This window comes from Globicephala melas, chromosome 2 (assembly GCF_963455315.2).
Source record: "Globicephala melas chromosome 2, mGloMel1.2, whole genome shotgun sequence".
Taxonomy (NCBI): Eukaryota; Metazoa; Chordata; class Mammalia; order Artiodactyla; family Delphinidae; genus Globicephala; species Globicephala melas.
In genome coordinates, this window is record NC_083315.2 from 150,015,984 (window position 1) to 150,039,323 (window position 23,340).

A 23,340-nucleotide genomic window follows, 5' to 3' on the forward strand; every position below is an offset into this window, starting at 1 on the left:
GCAAGCCTACCACCTAGGGTTCCTCCTACACTTTGCAGTCTCTTCCTGGTCCAGGTCCAAAGAACCCCATTCCCAGGCCTCTGCCTGGCCAGGCCTTTCAGCTCAGGGTTGGCTCTTGCACCAAGGGATGCAATTTTCATAACGGGTCTCAGCAATGCTTTCCCTTCCATTGAGACTCACCTCTTACATTCAGGGTGTGGCCTAGGGGTATAAACAGTCACTCTGTTTTAATTAAACAGTATACAGTCAGCCCTCCGCATCTGAGGGTTCTGAATCCAAGGATTCAAATAACCACGGATTGAAAATATTCAGTAAAAAAAAATTCCAGAAAGTTCCAAAAAGCAAACTTGGATTTGCTGCATACTGACAACTATTTACATAGTGTTTACATTGTATTAGGTATTGTAAGTAATCTAGAGATAATTTAAAGTATATGGGAGGATGTGCATAGGTTATATGCAAATACTATGCCATTTTATTTTATTTTATTTTTAAAAATATTCATTTATTTATTTTATTTATTTGGCGGCATGAGCCAGGTCTTAGTTGCGGCACGTGGGATCTTCATTGCCCCATGCGGGATCTTTTAGTTGCGGCATGGGGGCTCTCAGCGGAGGCATGCGGGATAGTTCCCTGACCAGGGATAGAACCTGGGGCCCTGCACTGGGAGGGTGAAGTCTTAACCACTGGACCACCAGGGAAGCCCCTACGGCATTTTATATACGGGACTTGAGCATCTTCGGGGGGTCCTGGAACCAGTGCCTGGCATATACCGAGAGATGACCATATATCCATTGTAGAAAATACGAACTAACATAAAGAATAAAATAAAAATCACCCAACCGTGTCACCCAGAGAAAACCTCTATTAATATTTTGTTTTATATTCTTCTAGATTTGTTTTCTATGCACGCATATCTTATCTCTTATAAAAATGGCATCATATTGTTTGTAGCACGCTATTCTTCATTTTATCATATTTTGGTAATGTCTTTTCATATTAGTAGTAAAAATTCTACAGCCTTGCTGCTTGAAGTGTGGTCCAGGCACCAGCAACATCAGCTTCCCCTGGGAGCTTGATGGAAATGCAGAATTTCAGCTATCACCCCAGACCTGTAGAATCAAAATATTCATTTTAACAAGATCCCAGGGATATTCTTGTGCACATTAAAGTTTGAGAGTGCTGTAATGTGGCGTCATTTTTAATGGTTGTACTCCCAGGGAAGACTTATCACTGCGTAATTAAATTTTTCTTTTCAAATCTACCTATAATTGGGCAGTTAGGCAATGTCTAATGTTTTCTCCATTATTAACAGCGCTACAAGGAGCATGCTCGCATCCCTTAAATTCCTAGGATTTCTGGGTCAAAGCCTTCTGATGCTTATTGTCGAGTTCCAGTAAAGCTGTCCCGTTCCTCCCTTCAATGTCCAGGATGATGAGATCCCTACACCTTGGCAGTCCTCAGTATCATCATTCTTTTACACCTTTGCCATCAGATCTGGGAAGGTCATGTCTCAGGTTTGTTCTGGATACATTTCCTTGGTTACTGGGCAGTCGAGTGAGTTCTCCAAGTGACTATTAGCTGTTTGCATTTGTTCTGGCTGAGTGTCTGCTGGGGTTTTTTATACGTCAAGCCCACCGAGATAGTGAGAGATGTTGCCAGTAAGGGCTTCAGGGACGGTGGCCCCAATCCAGTCCTGGTGTAAAGTCCTGTGCGGACACTCCTGTTGCTGCTGCTAGAGGGCACAGTGGGCTAGGGCCAAACTCAGACCCCGCCTGGCTCTCTTGTGGGCCCCAGCCTCATGCTGTGTCCAGACCCCAGAGCAAATGCCCAGCCAAGCCCCTGCCTCCTGGCCCGCTGCGGGCTGGGGACTGGCTGCCACCCAGGATGATGTTCTCAGGCCTGGCTGGGCACCCCACAGTTCCCCAGGCAGGCAGGCCTGCCAGGTGTGCTGGGGGGAGCCAGCGAACAAGACAATTCAGGGAAGTGACCCTGCCGCGTTGCTGAGCGCCTGCCCCAGCAAGCATTGTGAGCCGCCCTCTGGCCACCCTTGCTGAAGCTGCTGACGGGGGCAGCAGGAAATGGCGCTTACTCAGCCCCGGCTGCACGTTTGCTGCCTCCCTCCGCCCAGCCTTCCTCCCAGGCACAGCCTGCCCAGCCAGCAGCTGGGGGAAGCAGGGCGTGGGGAGGAAACTGGAGGGACCCCCCCCCGTCCCCCACCACCCCCAGGCGGAGCACCTGCGCTCTGCCGGCCCTGCCACCTGTTGCCTGGCTGGGCATGAGGCCTGCCTGGGGGCCTCTGTGGCCAGTCAGGCTCGGGGCTGGGACGTGGGGTGGGCCCTGGCCCCGGGGGCAGGCAAGTTAGACTGCCTTCAAGGACCCCGCCTTGACATCTACTCACTCACTCCCCACAGCCACTGGGATGCATGTATTATTATTTCCCTCTAACAAACAAGGAAATCAGGCTCAGAAAATGAGAGTAATAATAGCCTAACCTAGAGATCGCTTGTTCGGTGCCAGAAACTCTGAACACTTTGCAAATGTTAACTCATTCAATTCTCTCGAGAATCATGGCTACAACAGCAGACCCATTTTCACTGAGGAAACCGAGGCGTGGGGAGGTGAAGGCACTTGCTCTAGGTCACATAGCCTGTGAGTGCCGGATCCAAGCATCTCACTCCAAAGCGCACACCCTTCCCCACCCTAACCACCTGCCCACAAGGTGACCCGCCGAGCTCCAGACCTGGCGGTCAGTAGCAGTGGGGAAGCTGGGAGGGGCCAGCCCTTAATTAGATTGTTTCAGCACTGGCCCCGCCCACACACAGGAGCACCCACCACGACCCTCATGTGGGCTGCTCAGTGGGAGTCACCTGACCCTGGGCCTCTGTCTCGCCATCCTCTTCTGTGTCTGCTTCTGTCACCAGATGTCCTCGGGGACCGTTTCAGTGGCTGTGTCCTCTGGCTGTCTCTATCCTGCTTCTTGACCCTGACTCTGCATCCATCTGGCTCCTCTCTCTGCAAAAGGGGCCGAGAGGGAATATGCATGGAATGTGGCAGACCAGTTGTGGCACCAGATGCCATGGGCATCAGAAAAGCGTCTCCTGGCTGGGAGCTGAATGGATGGAGGATAAAGCAGAGGGAAGGGAGCGAAGAGCCTGCTCAGGGGCTGGGGACCCACGGGGCAGGTGTCTGGAGGATGAGAGGTGCCGGCTCCCCAGAACTAAGGAGGGTGCAGCAGCCCTGCACCGCATATGCCCAAGCTCCTTTCACCTTCAGCAGGGGTGGTGGTGGCCCTAGGCTGTCCCGAGGGCTGCAGCAGCTGTTGCTGCTGATGCTGTCTGTTGGCTGAGGGTGGGGGTGGGAGATACGGGGGGCCCGGAGGAAGGAGGGAGTTGTTCTCAGAGTGAGGGTCTCTGCATAAGCCTGTTGACAAGCTTTCAAATCTGCAAGATGGGACTTTGGGTTCTCAACCAGATTCACTTCTGTCCCAAGTGGGGCTTAAAGCCAGACCTCCAGGCCTTTGGCAATCAGGATGGGGTCCAACCACCCACTGTTATGGTAACCTGTATCACTTAGGACTTCACATAAAGGCCTAAGGCCTGCAGCCCCCGGGGGCCAGCGGCTCAGAATTACATGGCAATGGGCAAGCCCATGGGTGTGCCAGGGAGAACCCTACGGGGTAGGGCCCAGAAAGGGTTTGGCCCTGCAGCTTCCTTCCAGCCCTTGCCTCTTCCCAGCAGTGTCTCCTGGATCTGGCCTAAGTTGGACTTCAGCCAAGCTGGCTGGCCTCCAGGTGGATTTGGGTCAGACAGCTGGGATGTGGTGTTTCCCGCTCTGAAGAGATGGAGGCTGGAAATGGGGCCATGGTGGCTTTGGAGCCTGGAATGCTGAGCCTCTCAGCCACAGATCTCAGCAGGATGGTGGGGTCACCAGTGGGTGGAGGTTGGTTAGAATGTCTTTAGTGAGGTTTCCAAGGGAGGGGATGTGTCAAAGGATCAGAGCCAGGTGCTCCCCATAACTCCATCCGTTCTTTATCCGGGTGACCCTGAGACATGAGTGGTCCCTTGGGAAGGCCAGCCAGCTGGCCCTGAAGGCTCCTCCTGTGTCCTCAACCCATGGCTCTCCCTCATTCAGGAGAATACTTCCTTTCCTCTCTGAGGTCGGGTCAACCTGCCCCAGGGTAGCATCAGGCACTGTTCACTGGCCTCATTTTTCATGTCCCGGTAGACTTGGTCATAGCTGCCTGGACTCCTGATTCCAGCATAGATGGGATAGCTCAGTTCCTCAAGACAATCTGTGCTTGGCTTTATGGGGTGCATGTGAATAAGAGCACAGCCCTTCCCCCGCCCCCAGCTGCCAGCTTGGAGGCCCATGTCAGACATGAGGCTGTCCTGCTCCTTCCCCTTGGTACCTGGCAGAATCGCTCATTTCCCCACTCTGGGCTCCCATAGCACAAAGCACTGACTGCATGAAGCTACCTAAGGAGCCCTTTCATCTTGACACTCTCCAGCTCAAACATTTGCCATGGCTCCCTGCTGCAAAAAGCCTTTTGCACTTTTTGGCTGCATCATCCCCTAGGATGAACCCTCCAGAGAACCCTTCCCTCCAATCAAGCCATCCCCAAGCCTTGCCCCAAACTTGGCCTGAAACTCCCCCTTCTCTACTCCCCTGCTCAGGCCAGACCCTCTTCCTGGAACACAGCTCCATGCCTATCTACTGAAATTCTACCCACTCTGCAAGGCCTGGGGTCTCCTGGTGCCCTGGGAGGCTGATGGCTCCCAAACGGACATGAGAGAAACTTCCCTTGGGGCCCCAGGTTTCCTCTTCCACCCCCTCCCGTGCTCTCCAGAGCCAATGGCTTTTGAACAACTTCCATCATATACTCCATAATGTAAATCAAGCAGCAGTTGAACCTTCCATTAATGTCCCATGTGAGTACACATGAAATGTGTCATCGTATGCAGATGAATATATGTACGTTCAGGGGAAGATATAAGGCAGCATATGTGCGTGGGGAGCTGTGTGGGTTTGGAAGTGTGTGGGAATGAATGTGCCTCTACTTGTGTGAAAGTGGGTGTGTACAGGTGTGTGAATGTGTGTGCACATGAGCCTGTGCAGGAGACCCTGTGCTCGTGTGCCAAAGCATGTGCTTTGTGGGTGTGTGTGTGTGTACAAGGCATGTGCTCACATCTGCAGGAGAATCTGTCTGTGCATGCAGGTGTCCGTGTCCTGGTGTGCTTCCTTCTGCCCTGCCCACGGGTACTGGGGAAGGCCAAGGCCAGGCAGTGTGCCTTCCATGCGCCACCCACCCCCAACTTCCAGGGGCATGAGGAGGGGGCTGCACACTGCATCCTGACTTTTGACAGAGATAAATGAAGCATTCCTGTGCGGTTGCCCAGCCATAGCAATGAGCAGCTGTGAGAGGCAGGGGTCTGGCCCCATGGTGATCTGGCCCCTGGCCTCCAGCCCTCAGGACCCCTTGTCCCCCACATAGCCAGTAACCAGGACTAGGAGGGCTCAGGAAGGGTCCAGCAAGAGGTAATGGCTCTGTTCTTGTCCCAGGCAATGGGAACCCTCCCTGGGCCTGTGAGAAGTGGCATATATTGGATGCTGGAGGTGGGGACAGTGACAGGGCCAGAGTACCTGGAGAATGCCAGGGCTATGTTCCTCTTTCCTCTGGGGAGTGAACTTTAGAGGAACAACGCAACAGGTTAATAATGCTGAGGGAGCGTCCATCTGTGTGAACCCACTTTAGGTGGAACGAGAAGCTACAGGTTTAAAATGCAGCAAGGAAGCTTAGCCTAGACCCAAAGAAAGAGCATCCTTCATTGACCAAGGCCAAAAAAATCTACGTCCGCAAAGATCCCCCAAACAGGATCCAGATCCATCCACGGGGTGGTGGGGGGGATCGGAGGCAGGAGACTGGCTGGGTGTCCTCTGCAGCTCTGAGGGGGCCCAGAGGGGAGTTTGGGGAGAGGATAAGCCAGGCGCACTTCTGGACACTGCCCCTAAGATCTCTCCCCTCCTCTTCTCCCGCCAAAACCTTCTTATCCTCCACTTCCTGTTGCCCTCCTCTCACCTCCCAGTGGCTGCCCCAGCCTTGCCCCCAAAGTGGCTTCCTCACTCCCTCCCTGCTGCTCCAGAATTCGGGAAAGAAGCCACAGATTCTCCCAGCAGACCACCCCCAAAGGCCCAGCCCAGTCCCGCCTGCCTGGTCCCTGGAGTGTAGCCCTGGGCCTCCACCCACAGGAACAGTGTTTAGAGGCCCAAACTGGGAGGGGTGCCTCGGGAAGTCAGGGCGCTCTGGGAGGGCAGGGAGAGGGCAGGCCTCGGTGGGCACAGGCTCCCACCAGGGTGGTCCTGAGGGAGCCAAAGCCAACTGAACGTGAGGGCGTGCCCTGGGCCACCACCTCTGTGCTGGGTCCCCCTCCTCTGAGGGGCTTTGGGGCCCCTGCCTTGCCTTTCCTGGTGGCTTCCTCTTGCTCCTGAGGGAGTGGCTGTGGGAGAGGACACGCAGAGGTGCTGGGGAGGGTGTGGAAGGAGGGTGAGTGCCCGCTACACCCTGGGCTCCCCCCTCCTCCTTCTGGAGCCCCCATGCCTTCCCTGGGAGGTCTGACCCAGGCGAGCTCAGGGATGTGGGGAGGAGGTCATTCATCATCGTTATTTATTATTTCTTATGTAACGGGTGTTATGAAACATGGGACCTTGTACCAGGCACGACTGGGAATGTGTGAAAGATGGTCCCTACCAATAAGAGCTCCCCATGGGAATGAACAGGTGGGCCAGGAGCCATCAAGCCGGTTCCTACAGACCAGCCTGGAACGAGGGGCAGAGGCTGGGCTGGGCTCGGCAGGAGGTGGTCAGCCTGCCATGATTGCCTGCTACCTCTGGGAGCCTCGAGGTAGGAAGGGAGCTGGGTTTGGGGCCCCCTGCACCACAGCAGGCTCGGATCAGCTCTGGCTCCAGGGTGGCCTGGGTCACAGCTGGAGTTGTCACAATATTGACCCAGGAGGAGATAACATCCAAAGGGCTTGGAGTCCCAGTCGGATAAGGAGGGGGATGTCGCCGGAAAAGATCCCTGGCCCCCAGGGGGATCAAACTAAATGGGGCTTTAATAGGTCTCTTCCAGCTCAGATTTCATGGGTAATTGGAAGCAGGTCTTGAGTTGAGCAGAGTGGGCTGGCCTAGTGGCCTGCCGGGCGGGTGCCGCCTCCATGTCACCCCACACATCCCACTGAGGCCTCATTAGGGGCTTCTGGACTCCGTTTACTCTGCTTTGGAAGTGCTGCTGTTTTAACCCCTTCAGGAAAAGAAGGTGGATAAGTGGGGAGTCTGAGTTGGCTTGGCGGTGGTGGGGGTAGGAGAAGCATGTCCTGAGCCAGACATGCACCGGGCCTTCATCCATCATTCATTCATTCAACAAACGTACATTAACATTTAAAGCTGGCAATAGCCCTTTAAGTTAGAACCCTTACATTTTTTAATTACAAAAGAGGTACATACGTGGGGACTTCCCTGGCAGTCCAGTGGTTAAGACTCCGCGCTTCCACTGCAGGGGCCACAGGTTCGATCCCTGGTTGGAGAACTAAGATCCCACATGCCATGCGGCATGGCCAAAAAAAAAAGAGGTACATACTTGTTAAAATAAAATTCAAGTAATATCAAGGTATATTAAGTAAAAATTGCACTCACTGCTCTGTCCCTCCCTTAACTCCCACACTCCTGGATAACCTCTGTCTACAATTTATTGGATGTCCTTCCAGACCTTTTCAATGCATTCTGTGCTACATCCTGCTGTTTTCATTCAACAATGCATCGTCAATATCCCTCTAAGGCAGTAAATAGAGTGTGGATATTCCTCACTCCCATTTTAAAGATGAGAAAACTGAGGTTCAGAACAGTTTAATGGCTGTCCCAGGCTGCACAGCCAGGCCTTACTCTCATCTTGCCACAGCTTCCAGCCCCTTCACTGCAGAGAATGGATATGATGGAGCAGAGACTGGAAAACCCCTGAGGAAGGGCTGGGGTGGGAGAAAGGGGCTGGGGTGGGAGAAAGGGGCTGGAGAATGAGAAGGAAGCAGCAGGCTAGGGAGGGGTACGGGGTCAGTGCTGTGGTGCCTCTCCTCCAGTGTCCCCCAGGAGCCCATGCTGTACCCATGCTCAGGGTCTTGGGGTGCTGGAGGCCTGGGCTGGGCAGGGCTGGTCACCTGGCAGAGAAGGGGTTTTCAAACCAAACCTAGCAAGAGGGAAGGAAGGATTGTATTTCAGCCCCCAATGTGCCTGGGGCACATACATTCCTAGGCTTGAAGGGATACTTCTCACCTGACACCATTGGTGGGTGCTGGCCACTGCCCCTGCCCACCAGTGCTGACCTGATGGGCCTCCCTCTAGGGCTCCAGCTACCTGGCCTCCAACATATCCTCCTGTGGAGAGGGCGCTGCCCCTTATCCCAGCCAAGGCCCTGAGCAGCCAGGACCAGCTCCTACTCACAGATGGCTTGGGGCACCCCTCAGGGAGGGGACTGACGGGACAGGAAGGTGGGAGGCCAGCCTGGCCTGTGCCTCAGGCTGAAGTTGTAAATAAGACAGGCTCTGAAAAGGTCATGACCCAGAGGCCTCCACACCAGACACCTAGCTTTCCTCCTCCTTGCCTGGGACCTCCAAGGGAGGGAACACAGAGGATGTAGAGGAAAGAAAATATCAAGTGTTCCTCCAGGGCAGCACACATACTCTCCCCCAGCCGTATGCATGGACGCACACACACACTAATGCAAAAAGGAGAACTTGGCCGAAGTGTAGCACAACAGCCCATCCGAGATGGCTTAAGGAATGCTGCCTGTAGAAGCAGGGGCAGGGCCGCTGGCCCAAGAGCTCTCTATTCCTCAGACTGTCTGGAAAAATGCTCCCACAAGGACCACCCAGACCTTGAAGGGGATCACAGAGATTCTCCCACAAGGCACTCAGACCAACTGGGGAAGAGGACACCGATTCACTCACTTTGCCAATATCCTTGGCTAACTTACTCTGTGCCAGGCACTATGCTGGGCCTGAGAGTACAGAATGCACCTGCAAGGCTCGACCGGTACCAGGCACCAGTGGGCATATGGGGATGAGGGGCCCTTCCAGCAAGAGATGAGCAGGTCTCTCCACATGGGGTTGGCTGGGCAGTCACTGAGGGGCTGCAGAAGACTCTTTGGCCAAGCTGAGGCCACACCTAGGATGCGGACCCTCGCCCTGGACCCTGCCCCAGCTGATGCCTGAATAAAAAGAGCTCCCGAAGACCCGTGTCTCCTCCCTGCCCACAACCCACCCACCCCCACAGTTCTGGCCCTGGCTGGGGCCCCAGAAAGAAAATCACCGAGGAGGATTGAATGTCAATTCACAAACTAATCCGATCAGTGCAAACAGCTATAGCACATGCTGTTCCCTGCGCCGTGGCCCCCTCCCCTGCTCCGCAGACCCTGGCGGCTGCTGGCTGACAGGCCCGGCCCCTGCCTGGCTGCGAGGCCAATTACAGCAGCCTTAATCACCATGGTGGCGGCGCGCTAACAACTGTCTGCCCGTCAGTCTCCTTCCCAGGGTGTTGGGGGGGGTGACCCCTCACAGCTCTCCTCGAAGGAGCAGGAGTGTGAAACTGGATCCCAACAACAAGCCGGTGGCCGCCGTCCAGGGTAACGCCTGACTCCTCTCGCTGCTTGCTGGTCTCCTGTGTGTTTGCCTGGCTCCTCCTGGCCCCGGGGTGGAGGGCCCACCAGGACAGGCCTGGAGACTGTGCGTCCCCTGAGCACTAACGCCATCGCTCCCTCCCAGTCCCAGTGGTGCTGGGGAGGCAGGCGCTCCCGGCCAACCAGCGCAAATTAGGTGCCTGGACATTGAGGTCTGCTTGGCATTTCCTGTGTTGGCTTTGGCTGGTGAGGCCAGGCCAGTGGGCCGCCCTCTTGACCTGAGCCGAGTCAAATAGGCATGTCCAGAACTCTAGAGCCTACTGACTTCTGCTCTGCGCCCCACAGGGAATCCTGTTCCGGAAAAAAAGATCACCCCTCCCCGCCTGGGTTCCCACTGAGCTGCCTTCCCTTGCCTTGTAGGGTGCTGTGACCGCCCGAGGCCTGGCCGGCCCCCAACCGGCCTCATCTCACTCATGTTCCTCAGGCTGAGGGATGGAGCCCAGGGAATTGGTGGATCTCTGAGCCTTTCAGTGACTCCTGGATGTGGTGAGGCCCCTCTGCCTGCAGGCCAAGGTTGGGGTTCAGTGGGGGGCTCTGAGCACCTCAGATCCCTTGCTCCCATCTGGCTGTGGAATAATTAATTTTCTTAGCTCAAGGCTTGTCCTTTGACTGGACTACAAGGAGCCTTAGGCAAGGAGCCTGCTCTGGGTGTCAGCACCCAGGTTCCAGCTTGAGAACCCACAGGAGCTCCCTTGTCCAACCCCGGAAGGGCCAGCTTCACCTGCAGGCTTCAGCATTGCTGGCTCCGGTTCCTCAGCCCATGTTTTCTTTGGCTTTGGGTCTCTGGGACACCAGATTGTCCAAAACAAGATGACTTCGTGATACTCATTTTCCCAAACAAAAGAGGCTGCAACACAATCAGGTTCTTTGTGTGCAATGCGGTCCCCAGCTGCTCCCTCTCCAGTTGCCCCCATCCCTGCCCCACCCAGGTTCCCTTGGGGCATAGAGCACTCCCCATTCCCAGTGGCCAGGGGTCTTTGGTCTAGGATTGGACCAGGCTGGGCAGAGAGGGCAGACCCAAATCCCACCCCCATAGACCATCACTGGTCCACAGCCCTTCCCCCTCTCTTCCTTTGGGTGCCAGCAGAGCCCCTGTGAGAAGAAGCAGGAAATGGGAATAGTCTAGAGCAGCAGTCCCCAACCTTTTTGGCACCAGGGACCAGTTTCATGGAAGGCAATTTTTCTATGGACTGGTGGCAGGTTGGTGGGGTTGGTTCAGGCGGTAATGTGAGCGGTGGGGAACAGCAGATGCAGTTTCCCTCGCTCACTGCTCACCTCCTGCTGTGCGGCCTGGTTCCTAACAGGCCGTGGACCAGTACCAGTCCATGGCCCGGGGGTTGGGGACCCCTGGTCTAGAGCACAGGGTCTAGAGTTAGACACCTGAGTACAAATCCCAGCTGTACTACACACTAGCTGTGTGCCCTGAACAAGGTACCAAATGACTGTGGAACTCACTTGCCTTGTCAGTAAAATGGAGACAATAGAGGTACCTACTGCCTAGGGTTTGTGAGAGGAGTCATTGGGCCTAGCCTATAGTAATCCCTCAAAAAACGGCTATCCTTTTGCGTGGGATTGGCTGAGCAGTCACTAAGGGGTCTGCCAAGTGGTCCTGGGCCAAACTTAGGCCACATCTAGGATGGAGACCCTGAACCCCTACCCCATAGATGCTTCCTTGTTCCCAGGCCAGCTCTGCCCTGCAGTCTCTCTGAGTAGGCTCCAGACCTAGGCTGGCTCTCTCCTGAGTCACTCTACTGCATGGCCATCAACGACTTGGCACCTCAACTGGACAGACGAGCCCGGGGGCACTCACAGATTGTTGGGTACATGAATCCCTGCTGGTGGAGGCCTCCGTCTTTCTCTAGGGAAAGAGAAGTCATGGACAAGCAGCCTTGGCTCCTCAGGGCCAGGCGCATGAGTGCTCAGAAATGCGCTAAACGTGTGGTGAAGGAAGGAAAAGGCTCTGGATTTCCTACACTGCTCATGGGACACAAAATAGAATGGTTGCCAGGGGCTGGGGGGAGTGGACAGTTACTGTCTAATGGTGCAGAGCTTCAATGTGAGAAGATAAAACGTTCTGGAGATGGTGATGGTTGCACAAGAATATGAATATAGGGATTTCCTTGGTGGCGCAGTGGTTGAGAATCTGCTGCCAATGCAGGGGACATGGATTCGGGCCCTGGTCCAGGAAGATCCCACATGCTGCAGAGCAACTAAGCCCATGCGCCACAACTACTGAGCCCATGTGCCACAACTACTGAGCCTGTGTGCTACAACTACTGAAGCCCGCGCACCTAGAGCCTGTGCTCCACAACAAGAGAAGCCACCGCAATGAGAAACCCGCGCACTGCAATGAAGAGTAGCCCCCCCCCAAAAAAAAAAAAAAGAGTAGCCCCCGCTCGCCGCAACTGGAGAAAGCCCACATGCAACAGCAAAGACCCAATGCAGCCAAAAATAAATAAATAAATAATTTTATAAATAATTTTTAAAAAGAATATGAATATACATTTAAAAACAAACTTTATTTTAAAAAATGGTTAAAATGGTGAATTTTATGTTATGTATATTTTACCACAATTTAAAAGAAAAAAGAGGTCATAGAAAATACATCAAAATGTTCTTAATGAATATTTTTGAGTGAAGGGATTACGGGTTGATCTTTATTCTTTTTAGTTTCCGACATTTTGCCCCTAGTAAATGAGATTTTTTGTTTGTTTGTTGTTTGTTTTAAGGAAGCTTGCTTCAGCATCTGCCAGATGTGTGCGGGGGTGGGGTGGGGGGGAGGCTCGGTCCAGCTGCAGTTGGAAAAAATGAGGGGAGAAGCACAGCCTGCTGGGCGAGGGCTGGCTCAGAGAAGGCCCAGGGTCTCCCCTAAGCTCTCGCTCCCCCCTGGCTGGCCTCTTTCTCTGCCTTCCCTTCACACTCTGCGCCTTGCCCAGGGGCCTCTCTGTAGGAACAGTACAGTTGCTAGCCTGAAGGGGCTGTCCCAGCCATAGTGGGAATGCGGGCTCGGGGCTTTCTCAGATGGTCGGTACCCGAGAAGCCTTCCCAGCTGCTGCTCCGCCCCAGCCCAGCTGCAAAAACAACAGCCCATACCCAAAGCCCTGTTATTGCAGCCCAGAGTGTTGCTTCAGTGTGCAGCAGCAGGAGTAGGGATGGGGCCAGTCAGCCCTAAAGAGACCTAGGGAGATGGGAGGTTCTCCTCCTGCTCCGCTGCAGGAAACCTGGCCCCAAGGTGTAGGGGGAAAGGGCTTTGGGAGGCCTGGGGGCTGAGAGCCAACTCTGCCAGTGGCTTCCCTGGCTCCCTGGGGGCTGTGGGGGGTGGTGGTGGAGGGGGGCAGGAAGTCAAGCCACTTGGGAACCCGCTGAGCCAAGCCGTGGGCAGGAGGCGGCACCACCGTGGCTCCCAGGCAGGCCAGGGCCAAGGCTTTCCCACGGGGTGCGCCTGGCCACTGGGCTCCAAGGATGCATCCACCCCAGGCTAGGCTTGTGAGCCCTCGGAGGTTTCCACTCAGGTTTCCCTTCAGGGGGTAGGGTTTGGCAGGGAGATTCCCTTACCCACCCCCCAGCGCCCTCAGTTGTGTGCAGGGCATCCTAGCAAGGCTAGGGCACAGCTCTCAGAGGACTGCCACTCAGCTTTCTCAGCATCAGCTCCAGTCTCATCCTTTGGCTCCTTATTCATGTGACAGGGTAGGGACACAGAGCTTTATATCCCCAAGATCCTGAAGACCTCAGGGACTGGTGGGAGTTTGGCCCATTTGACCCCTCAAGACCATTCCTCCCACTACAACATGAAGGATATAGACGTTGTGGAGTTAGGAGGCACTGTGGAAGTCACTGGAGAAGACCAACCTGGGTTAGAACCTAAGTTCTGTCTCACTGGCTATATGCCTGGGCATGGCATTTAACCTCTCTGAGCCTTGGTGCCCTCCAGTGTAAAATGAAGAAGTTAACATTTACCTTGGAGAGACTTGGACGGTTTCGATGTAATTAATACATAGCCTCTGGCACAACGCAGGTGCTTAGTAAGTGGAGAACACTGTGATTCTTATTACTCAAGCCCTAAGAAGTGAAATTAGCTGATATTAGAAAGAACTTTCTGGGACTTCCTTGGCGGTCCAGTGGTTAAGAATCCGCCTTCCAATGCAGGGGATGCGGGTTCGATCCCTGGTCAAGGAGCTAAGATCCCACATGCTGCGGGGCAACTAAGCCTGCGTGCCACAACTACTGAGCCCACGTGCCTCAACTAGAAAGCCCACATGCCACAAACAACAGAGCCCGTGCGCCACAACTAGAGAGAAGCCAGCATGCCACATGAAGATCCCGCGTGCTGCAACTACAACCCAATGCAGCCAAAAATAAATAAATAAATATTTTTAAAACAATAATTAAAAAAAGAAGAAAGAACCTTCTGATCTCAGTACTCAGTTCAGTTCTCCCCATCTGCCGCATTCTGCACAATGTAGACAGCACGCTTGAGAAGCCTCCTTGCCTCTCCTTTTTCCACTCTGGTCAGGAACCAGTTAATCAACCTACCCTCTGCAGTTAGACAATCACTGTCTGTTGTTAAGGATGTTCCTGGCCACAGGCCTCAAACCAGGGATAGAAACTATTCCAGGGAAAGAAGGAGGGGAGCCAGATGGGAGACGGTGGGCCTTGGGTCCCTGCAAGCCACCAGCAGCCTCTGCCCGTAGGTTAGTTGCTAAGTGTCACTTATGCCCCCAAAGTGGTAGGAAGTGCTAGCACCCAGGACCCAGGCTTCCTGACTGGGCTGCCCCATCATGCAAGGTCTGTAGCTGTTCTGAAACACTCTCAGGTAGTTACACTAACTGATTCATTCTTGAAGAGAGGAGTTATAGAAATAAAAGCTAGCATTATTTTTGTCTGGACTATCTGGTCTTCAAAATTCTAAGTACACCAGAATCACCTTTTATTAGAGATTTAAAAAATTCTCTTGATTATGGGTATGGGTATCCAGACCTACTGCTTTAAAGATCAATAGTAGTACAATGTCTCTGAATCTTTAAGATCACTACCCTTTATCAAACGTCACTGTTATTATCATCTCCACTGACAGATAACATCACTCAGTTTCAGAGGGGCAGACCTAAGATTTCAACTGCGATTTACATGACTTCCAAGCCCAAGCATTTAAACATTTAACATTCCATTACACTGCTACCATAGCTAAGAGGATAACTATGGGCCTTGGTCTCCACATTTTTTCCCCCAGAATCACAGACTATTTGATTCTGTCTACCTATGTGCTTGGTACAATTCTCACTTAGGATGGACCTGTCAATTGTGGAATAACTGATCTCTTGACCAGAGCCAGCCCACTTCATAGGGGTCTTTAGAGACCAAAAGAGATAAGGAATATGAATATCTTTAACTAAAAGGCAAGATCCTCTAACTGTAAGGGATGCTGCTGCTTATTGAGTCTCCCCTGCTACAGGGGCTATTTTCCAATATGCAATGTGGTGCTTATATTTATTTATATGCTTGATAAATATTTGTTGCCTATTGAATATGTTGTTCTATGAAGAGCAACTGTTAATACAGTCTTAATAACAATAGTGGTCGTAGTTTCTTCTAATCACACTCTCTGGGACTACCACTGTGTCTGTCAGTAGAATTTCCCTCCAAATTCCTAGCAACGAACCACATTTAAGTGCCAGGGAATCTCAAGAACAAAGCCAGTTTCCAAAAAATATAAATCCACATTTAGACCAAGACTAGCTTCTAGTCTAGCAGAATCAATCAAATAATAATAAACTCCTACCTTAGCTGAGAATAGGGTTGGGTCCCTTGGAGGACAAAAGAGAAACATAGTCAAGGCTCTAGCAACTCAACAATTTAAGCCAAAGGGGAATATGTTGAGAAGTCCAAGGGTGGCTCCACCTTCAGGCTCCATTTGCTCTTTCCCCTCTCGCTCTAGGACTTGGCTCTGCTTACTTCTGCTTCTCCTGGAGCAGTTGCCTGACTTTCTCCTTCAGACAAGCTTTTCTCCATGACGCAGGAAAGCTGGCCATTGATAGTCCAAGCCAACTTCCCTAGAGCAGATTTAGAGGAGAGAAACCTGCTGTCTTCCAGGTCTGTATAGCAAATCACAGGGAAGAACTGAATGGCTTTGCAAAACCAGCCATCATGGAAGTGGGTGACTGACTAGACCTGGGTGGTGTGCCATCCCTGCGGTGAGGGGCCATGCTGGGCACCAGGAGACCCTGGGATTGACAGTTTCACCTGAATGACATGGGATGAGGAGGGGCAGTTCCCAAAGGAAAGGGGGTGCAGGGCAGACAAAAACAACAGGTGTCCACTACAATAGCACTTGTTCTCAGGTTGCGTAGAGACATGACTTATCCACCAAAACAATCAGAGAAGGATAAAAACAGCAGTGCATTCACATGCCCAAGCCTTGAGTCAAAGCCCTTCAGGAAAAGGAAGTGATCTGATGGCCTAAAGGAGATTCTTTAGAACAGGAGAAAGACACAAATATTTTGGTCAGCTTCCCTCCCCCTACTTGAGAATTATCATCATAATCACCTTATTCTCCAAATTAAGTTTGGAAACTGCGATTTGATAATTATGCAGACAATTAGCCAGAATGTTTGAGATTGGGATCCTTTGGGAAAACCTGGAAGATTTGGTCAACATAATCTTACTCATTGAGAGAACGGGCCTGATGAAGGATTTTTTTCTTTGACTTACAAATAACTTTTCTTTCTGATTATAAATGGGTGTGTTTATTGCAGAAATTTTGGAAAATATAGAACAGTACACAAATGAAAATAAAAACCACTCTTGCATTTGTTAGGACTGGGTGTGACGGCAAGTGAGAGGAACCCCAAGATAACAATGGCTTAAACAGGAGTGAAGTTTATTTTGCTCAAAGCTACACGAAGTCCAAAAGTCCAGGCTGGCATGGGAGTTCTCACGGAGGCCTCAGGATGCCCAGGCTCCTTCCAGCTCACTACTCTGCCTTCCCTGCAGTGAGGCCTGCATCCTCATAATCTAAGCTAGCAGAGCAGAAAGGAAGCAAGAAGAGAAAAGGATAAAGAGGCCAAGGACCCATGACGGCTATCTCCTAGGGAAGGTTCTCATAAGTAGCAACACAACACGTCCATACCATCCCATTGGTAAGAATGTAGTCACATGGCCACATCTACCTGCTGGGAAGACTGGGAAATGTAGTCTTTTTTCTGGGTGGCTATTTGCCCAGGTAAAACCCTATTATCATAGAACAATGGCTTTTGAGGCAACTAGGGGTCTCTGATAAACCTGTAACCATTAACACCCAGAGATAACCACTGTTAACATCTTGGTATACGTCATTTATACACACATACAAAACCACACACACACCTGCACATAGAAATACAGATATAGGTATATGTAGACATATAGATAATGATACTTGATGTATATGTGTGTGTGTGTGTATAGGTGTGTGTGTGTGTAAGTATATATGTGTGTGTATTTTTATAATTTATATGAATAACATATAAATATTTTAAATGAAATTGAGATACCACCAATTATACTATTTTCTCACCCTTTTTTGAAAAATTGCAGACCTCAAATAAATTCTCTTTTATTATCTATTTTAGCACTGAGTCATTTAATAATTACAGTTAGAGTAATGTAATACTTTATGATTTTCTTTTAAATACATGTTTTTCCTTTATAAATCCTGGTTCATGAAGTTTTATTTATTTTGAAATCACTATAGATGCACAGGAGGTTGAAAGCAAGGTACACCAAGGCCCATGCATTCTTCCCCTGCCTCCTCCAATGGTAACATCTTATACAGCAGTGGTACAGTATCAAAGCCAAGATATTGACACTGGTACAGTCCATAGAACTTAGATTTCACTAGTTATACATGGACTCATGTGTAGCCTTACATAACCATCACCACAATCAAGAAACTCAGTTCTACTATCCTTTGTGTCATGCCTTCAGAGCCACACCCATCCCATCCCCCCACTCATCCCTAACTCTTGGCAACCATGAATCCATTCTTTATCTCCATAATTATGTTTTATCATTAATGTTACACAAATGGAATTAGGTAGTATGTATACTTTTGAGATTGGTTTTCACTCAGTGTAATTGTCTAGAGGTTCATCTAAGTTGTTGCATACACCAATAGTTCCTTTTTACTGCTGAGCTGTATTCCACGGTATGCATGTACTGCAGTTTGTTTAAACATTAACCAATCGGAGAACATTTATTTGGGTAGTTTTCAGTTCGGGGCTATCATGAATAAAGCTGCTATGAACATTCATGTACAACTTCCTATTTGGACATAAGTGCTCATTTCTCTGGGATAAATGACCAACAGTGTAATTGCTGGGTTGCATTATAAGTCCATTTTCAGTTTTGAAAGGAACTGCCAAACTATTTTCCAGAGTGATTGAAACTTAACAGTATGTTGTCAACAATTCTCCTTATCATTAAGCACTTCCTATGTCATTAAATATTCTTCTAAAACATGATATTCCATTGCATGGCCATACTATAATTTCCAAACAATTTCCTAATTTTGAATTTTAGGAATATTCTTATTTTTGTGTTATAAATAATACAGTGAAAAATATTGTGGATAAATCTTTGTGCCTATTTCTGATTATTTTCTTAGGATATATTTTTAGACATAAATATGCTGGTTTAAAGGGTATGAAAAAAAATTTTAAAGTCTTTTGCTTTTTTTTTTTTAATTGTCCTATTAAAGGTTTCAATTTACAATCCCACAGCAACATATGAGAATTGGGCAAAGTTTCTAAAAATACTAATATTTCAACATAAACTGCAGTCAAACAGTTGGTATCCTTAATATATAAATATATCTTATAAGTCAACTAGAAAAAATAAATACCCAAAATCAAGATGCTTTGGGCTGCAAATGACAGAAAATTCCAATTAAAATTATATAAGCAATAGAGAAATTTATCACTTCATATAATAAGAAGTCTAAAGGTAGGGCAACTTCTGAATTTGTCGATTTCACACAACTTTAAGAAAAAGGCACCACGATATATAGACTAATGAATGGTGCAGGCTCTGAAGCTAGATTGTTGGGTTTACATCCCAACCCTTCCATTTACTGAGTGTGTGACACTGAGCAAGTTACTTATCTTATTTATGCCTTAGGTTCCTCTTTTGAAAATGGTTATATTAATAGTATCTGTCTCAAAGGATTGTTTTAAGGATGAAGAGTTAATATATGTAAACTATCCATTAAGTATTGACATTATCAAGAGTCTAGGTTCTTTCTGTTTTTCTGTTCTGAAATCCTCAGAATGTTAACATTATCCTCAGTCTTAAGACCTCATGGTCACAAGATAGCTGCATTAACTCTAGGAATCTCATCCAAGAAGTCCAGAAATAGAAGAGATTACGTAGTCTGTTTCTTTCTTAAGAACAGGGAAATCTTTCCAGGAAGTCCCAAACAGATTTTCCTTACATCTCACTAATTAGAAAGTGTGTTATTCTACACCAATCTGTAAAAAAAAAAAAAGTAGAATGGAATTACTATGATTGGCTTAGACCAATCAGGATTTATTCATAAGCTAAAACCACCTTCCCTGTGGGTAGAAACAAAACAAAATCAGTTATTTTTAACAAGGAAGAGAAAAATGGATATTGAATGAACAATCAGAATGTCTGCTATACATCATATTAGAAAAATGGGCAAACCACATGCACCAGTAATTCATAAGAGAAGCAATGCAAATGGTAAATAAACATGAAAAAGGCTCATCTTGATTAATGAGCAAAGGAATGAAAATTAAAAGGAGTTTCTGTATTTTCTCTACCAATTTGGCAATGATGAAAAAGAATGATAATCATCTACAGTAGTGACAAATATATAAGATGCCTAGGAATAAATTTTATACACAAGATGTGCAAGACCTAAATGGAGAAAATTTTAAAATTTTACTGGACAACATTAAAGAAGACCTAAATAAGAAGAGATATACACCACGTTCATGGATAGTAAGACTCAGTATCTTAAAGATGTCAATTGTCCTCAAATTGATATAGAGGTTTAAAGCAATGTCAGTCAAAATCTCAATACAGTGTTTTGGGTTTTTTTTTGAGAAATAGACAATTTATTTCTAAAATATATATGAAAGAGCAAAGGCCCAAAACTAGTCAGGACACTCTTAAAGAAAGGAATATGGTAAGGGAGTTTTTCTTACCAGAGAGCAAGACTTTAAAAAAAATAAGACAATAATAATTAAGATAATGTAATACTGCCTCAGGGATACACAAATTTAGCAATGGAACAAAATACAGGGCCCCAAAACAGACTCACACAATATACAAACTTCACATAGTACAATGGTAGCACTGAAAATCACTGAAGAAAGAATGGAAAAAGAAAATAAAATTGGATCCCAGCTCTTACCCTACATAGAAAGTAATTCAAAATTATGTGTAAAGGCAATTTTTAAAATACAGGAGATTATCTTTATGCCTTTAGATTAGGGAAGGATTTTCTAAATAAAACACAAAAAGCATTAACTATAAAAGACAAGATTGATACATTTAATCACATTAAAATCAAGAACTCTGTTCAAAGACATCTCAAAGTGAGTAAAAAGACAAGCCATAAACTAAGAAAAAAATTAGTATTCAGAATATACAAGGAACGCCTACAAATCTATTAGAAAAAGATTTTTTTTTAACCAAAAGCAAGTAGGTAAAAGACACAAGTAGATATTTCACAAATCAGAAAAAACACACGGCCAATAAACATATGGAAAAAGAAAAAAAAGAACAACCTCATTAGTAATCAGGAAAACAAATTAAGATTCCAATGATATATCCTTTTATATCCACCTGATTCCATCCCCACCCCCCAAAATAGTTGATAATACCAAGTGTTGGTAAGCTAGAACTCTTTAAGCCCTACTGGAGGGAGCATAAATTGATTTAACCACTTTGGAATACTAGCACTATTTGTAAAGTTGAATGTTCACATAGCCTATGACCCAGCTGTTCCACTTGTAGGTATGCCAAGATATACAAAAGAATATTTATAGTTTATATTCTCTCACCCCCCAAAAAGATTGGAAACAACCCAAATATCTGTTGAAGGAAAATGAATACATAAATTGTGGTATAGTCACATGATGGAACATTACACAGCAGTGCAAACAAGAGAACTACAGATACATATAACAAGATGGATGAATTTTAGCAACGTCATGCTAAGTAAAAACAGCAACTTGTAGAAGATTACATTATAATACCATTTGTAAAAAAACTCCAAAACAAGCAAGATTAATCACTATGTTGTTTAGGAATTGTAAATATAAATTATTTTTTCATAAAGCAAAGGAATATCAATCAAAATTTAGTTTAGTGGTTATCCTCGGGTGTGGTAGAAGGCAGGGAAATGGGTTAGGAAAAGAGTACACACATTGATGTGATGGTACTGGCAGTATTCTAGGTGTTTTTTTAAAAATATCACAAATTATTTATGTTTTAAAATTGTGGTAAAATACACATAACATAAAATTTACCATTTTAACCCTTAAGTGTGCAGTTCAGTGGTATTAAATGCACTTACATTGTTGTACAATATAAATGCACATCCATCATCAACCATCCATTTCTAGAATTCCTTTCATCTTGTACAACTGAAACTCTGAACATTAAACAATAAACCCTCCCTCGAGCCTCTGACCACCACCATTCTACTTTCTGTGTCTATGAATTTGAGATTTTTAGTTGTCAAGTTGACAGATGGGCCCATGGGTGTTCATTTTGTTGTCAAGTTTCATAACTTGCATATACATACGCACATATTCTTTTGTATGTATAAAATAGTATGTACCTTATTTTTTAACGGCTTTATACCTGGAAAAATAATGACAATATCCAAAACTGGCCAGAACATAAGTGCCAGCAAGCATGTAAACTCATAGAATTTTTTGGACATTTTAAACTTAACACACAGTAAAATTGACAAATATTTTATGGCTTTTGGGAGCTACTATGTTTTCAATCTTGGTTTCTGATTATTCATCAGTAGTATACAGAAATATGATAAATTTTTGTGTGTTGACCTTGTATCCTTGCTAAATTCATGTATTAGTTCTAGGAGGCTTTTTCTTATTATTGTTGATTCTTTGGGAATTTCTATGTAGACAATGATGTTTTCTGTTAATAGCGACAGTTTTCTTTCTTTCCAGTCTGTATGTTTTTAAAATTTCTTTTTCTTGCCGTATTGCACTGGCTAGATCTTTGAGTATAATATTAAATAGGAGTAGTGAGAGTGGACATCCTTGCCTTGTTCCTGATCTTAGAGAGAAAGCAGTCTTTCACCATAAAGTATGACGTTAGGTATAGGATTTTGTAGATGTCCCTTGTCATGCTGAAGAATTTCCTTTCTATTGCTAGTTGTCTGAGAGGTTTTGTGGGGTTTTTTTTATATTCAATGGCTGTTGATTTTTGTCAAATGCTTCTTGCATCAATTGATATGATCCTGTGGTTTTACTTTTCAGAATATTAATATGGTTTCTCAAATTGATTTTTGAATATTAAAACAGCTTTGCATTCCAGGTTTAAATTCTACTTGATAATTATGCATTAATCTTTTATGTATTGATGGATTTGGTTTGCTAATAATTTGTTGCAGATCTTTGTATCTGCATTCATGAGGGACACTGGTCTGCAATTTTCTTTTCTTGTACTATCTTTGTCTGATTTTCGTATTGATATATTTTTTTGGAGGGCAATTTGTCAACTGTAACAGCAGTCTTAGAAATGTGTGTGCCCAAGGACTTCACTTCTAAGAATTTATCTTAAGGAAATAATTAGAGATTCTCATTACACACAGACTTTGGGTTCAGACACACCTGGATTTAAATATAAACGCATCCCCTTACTAACTGCTTAAGTTCTGTGCTCTGTTTCCTGATCTGTAAAATGAGGATAAGAGGACCTACCTCACAGAGATGCATTAGATGAGACAATTCACACACAGTATCCAACACCTAGTAAGCTTTAGGTAAATGGTAGCTCTTGGTGTTATGTTATACTCTCTAGTCTCTGTAGTCCGGATGGAAGGATATCATCTTTGCTCCCATATTAACTCCCACTTTGAATCTCCTTATTGGTGGGTATTCGATCTCCTCAGACCCGATTCCTCTGTCTTATATTATGCGTGCTAGACGTTTAAAAGGAAAGGGCAAAGGCAAACAAACAAACAATATATATATTGTCCCTGCCATCAGGGAGCTCAATCTATTAGAAAGACAGAGGCGCAAACGAACCAGTAACACGCAGTGTAACAGCATTATAATGGGGCGTCGGCCCATGGGGTAGCTGACCCTGGACGCACACTCTGAGCGTCTGTATCTGGAGGCTGGGCCGTCACCGGAGCTGAGGAACCGGGAAAGAGGGCGGCAACTTCTCCAGCGTAGCCTCCGGTAGTGGTGGGGGGCGTTCAGACTGGCTGTTTCCACAACTGGTCTAGCCACCCTCTTGAGGCCTCACTTGCAAGGTCTTCAGCGTTTGAGGAGGCAAGAAAGGTCACTTCCGGTCCTCCAACCTCGGAGGCGCGCGGACGCTCGGCCGTAACTGAACAACTCGAGCTCCAA

At 47.6% G+C, this 23,340-nt stretch overlaps 1 long non-coding RNA gene across 1 annotated transcript; it reads right to left on the reverse strand.

Annotated features, from left to right (window-relative positions):
- Positions 1–534: 534 nt before the first annotated feature.
- Positions 535–23,330, reverse strand: LOC132596876 (uncharacterized). Its single transcript, XR_009563170.1, has 4 exons — positions 22,687–23,330; positions 7,504–7,585; positions 2,876–3,015; positions 535–1,112 (listed from the first exon to the last, which is right to left on the reverse strand). It is a non-coding gene; the product is annotated as an uncharacterized lncRNA (long non-coding RNA).
- Between the last annotated feature and the right edge of the window lie 10 nt (positions 23,331–23,340).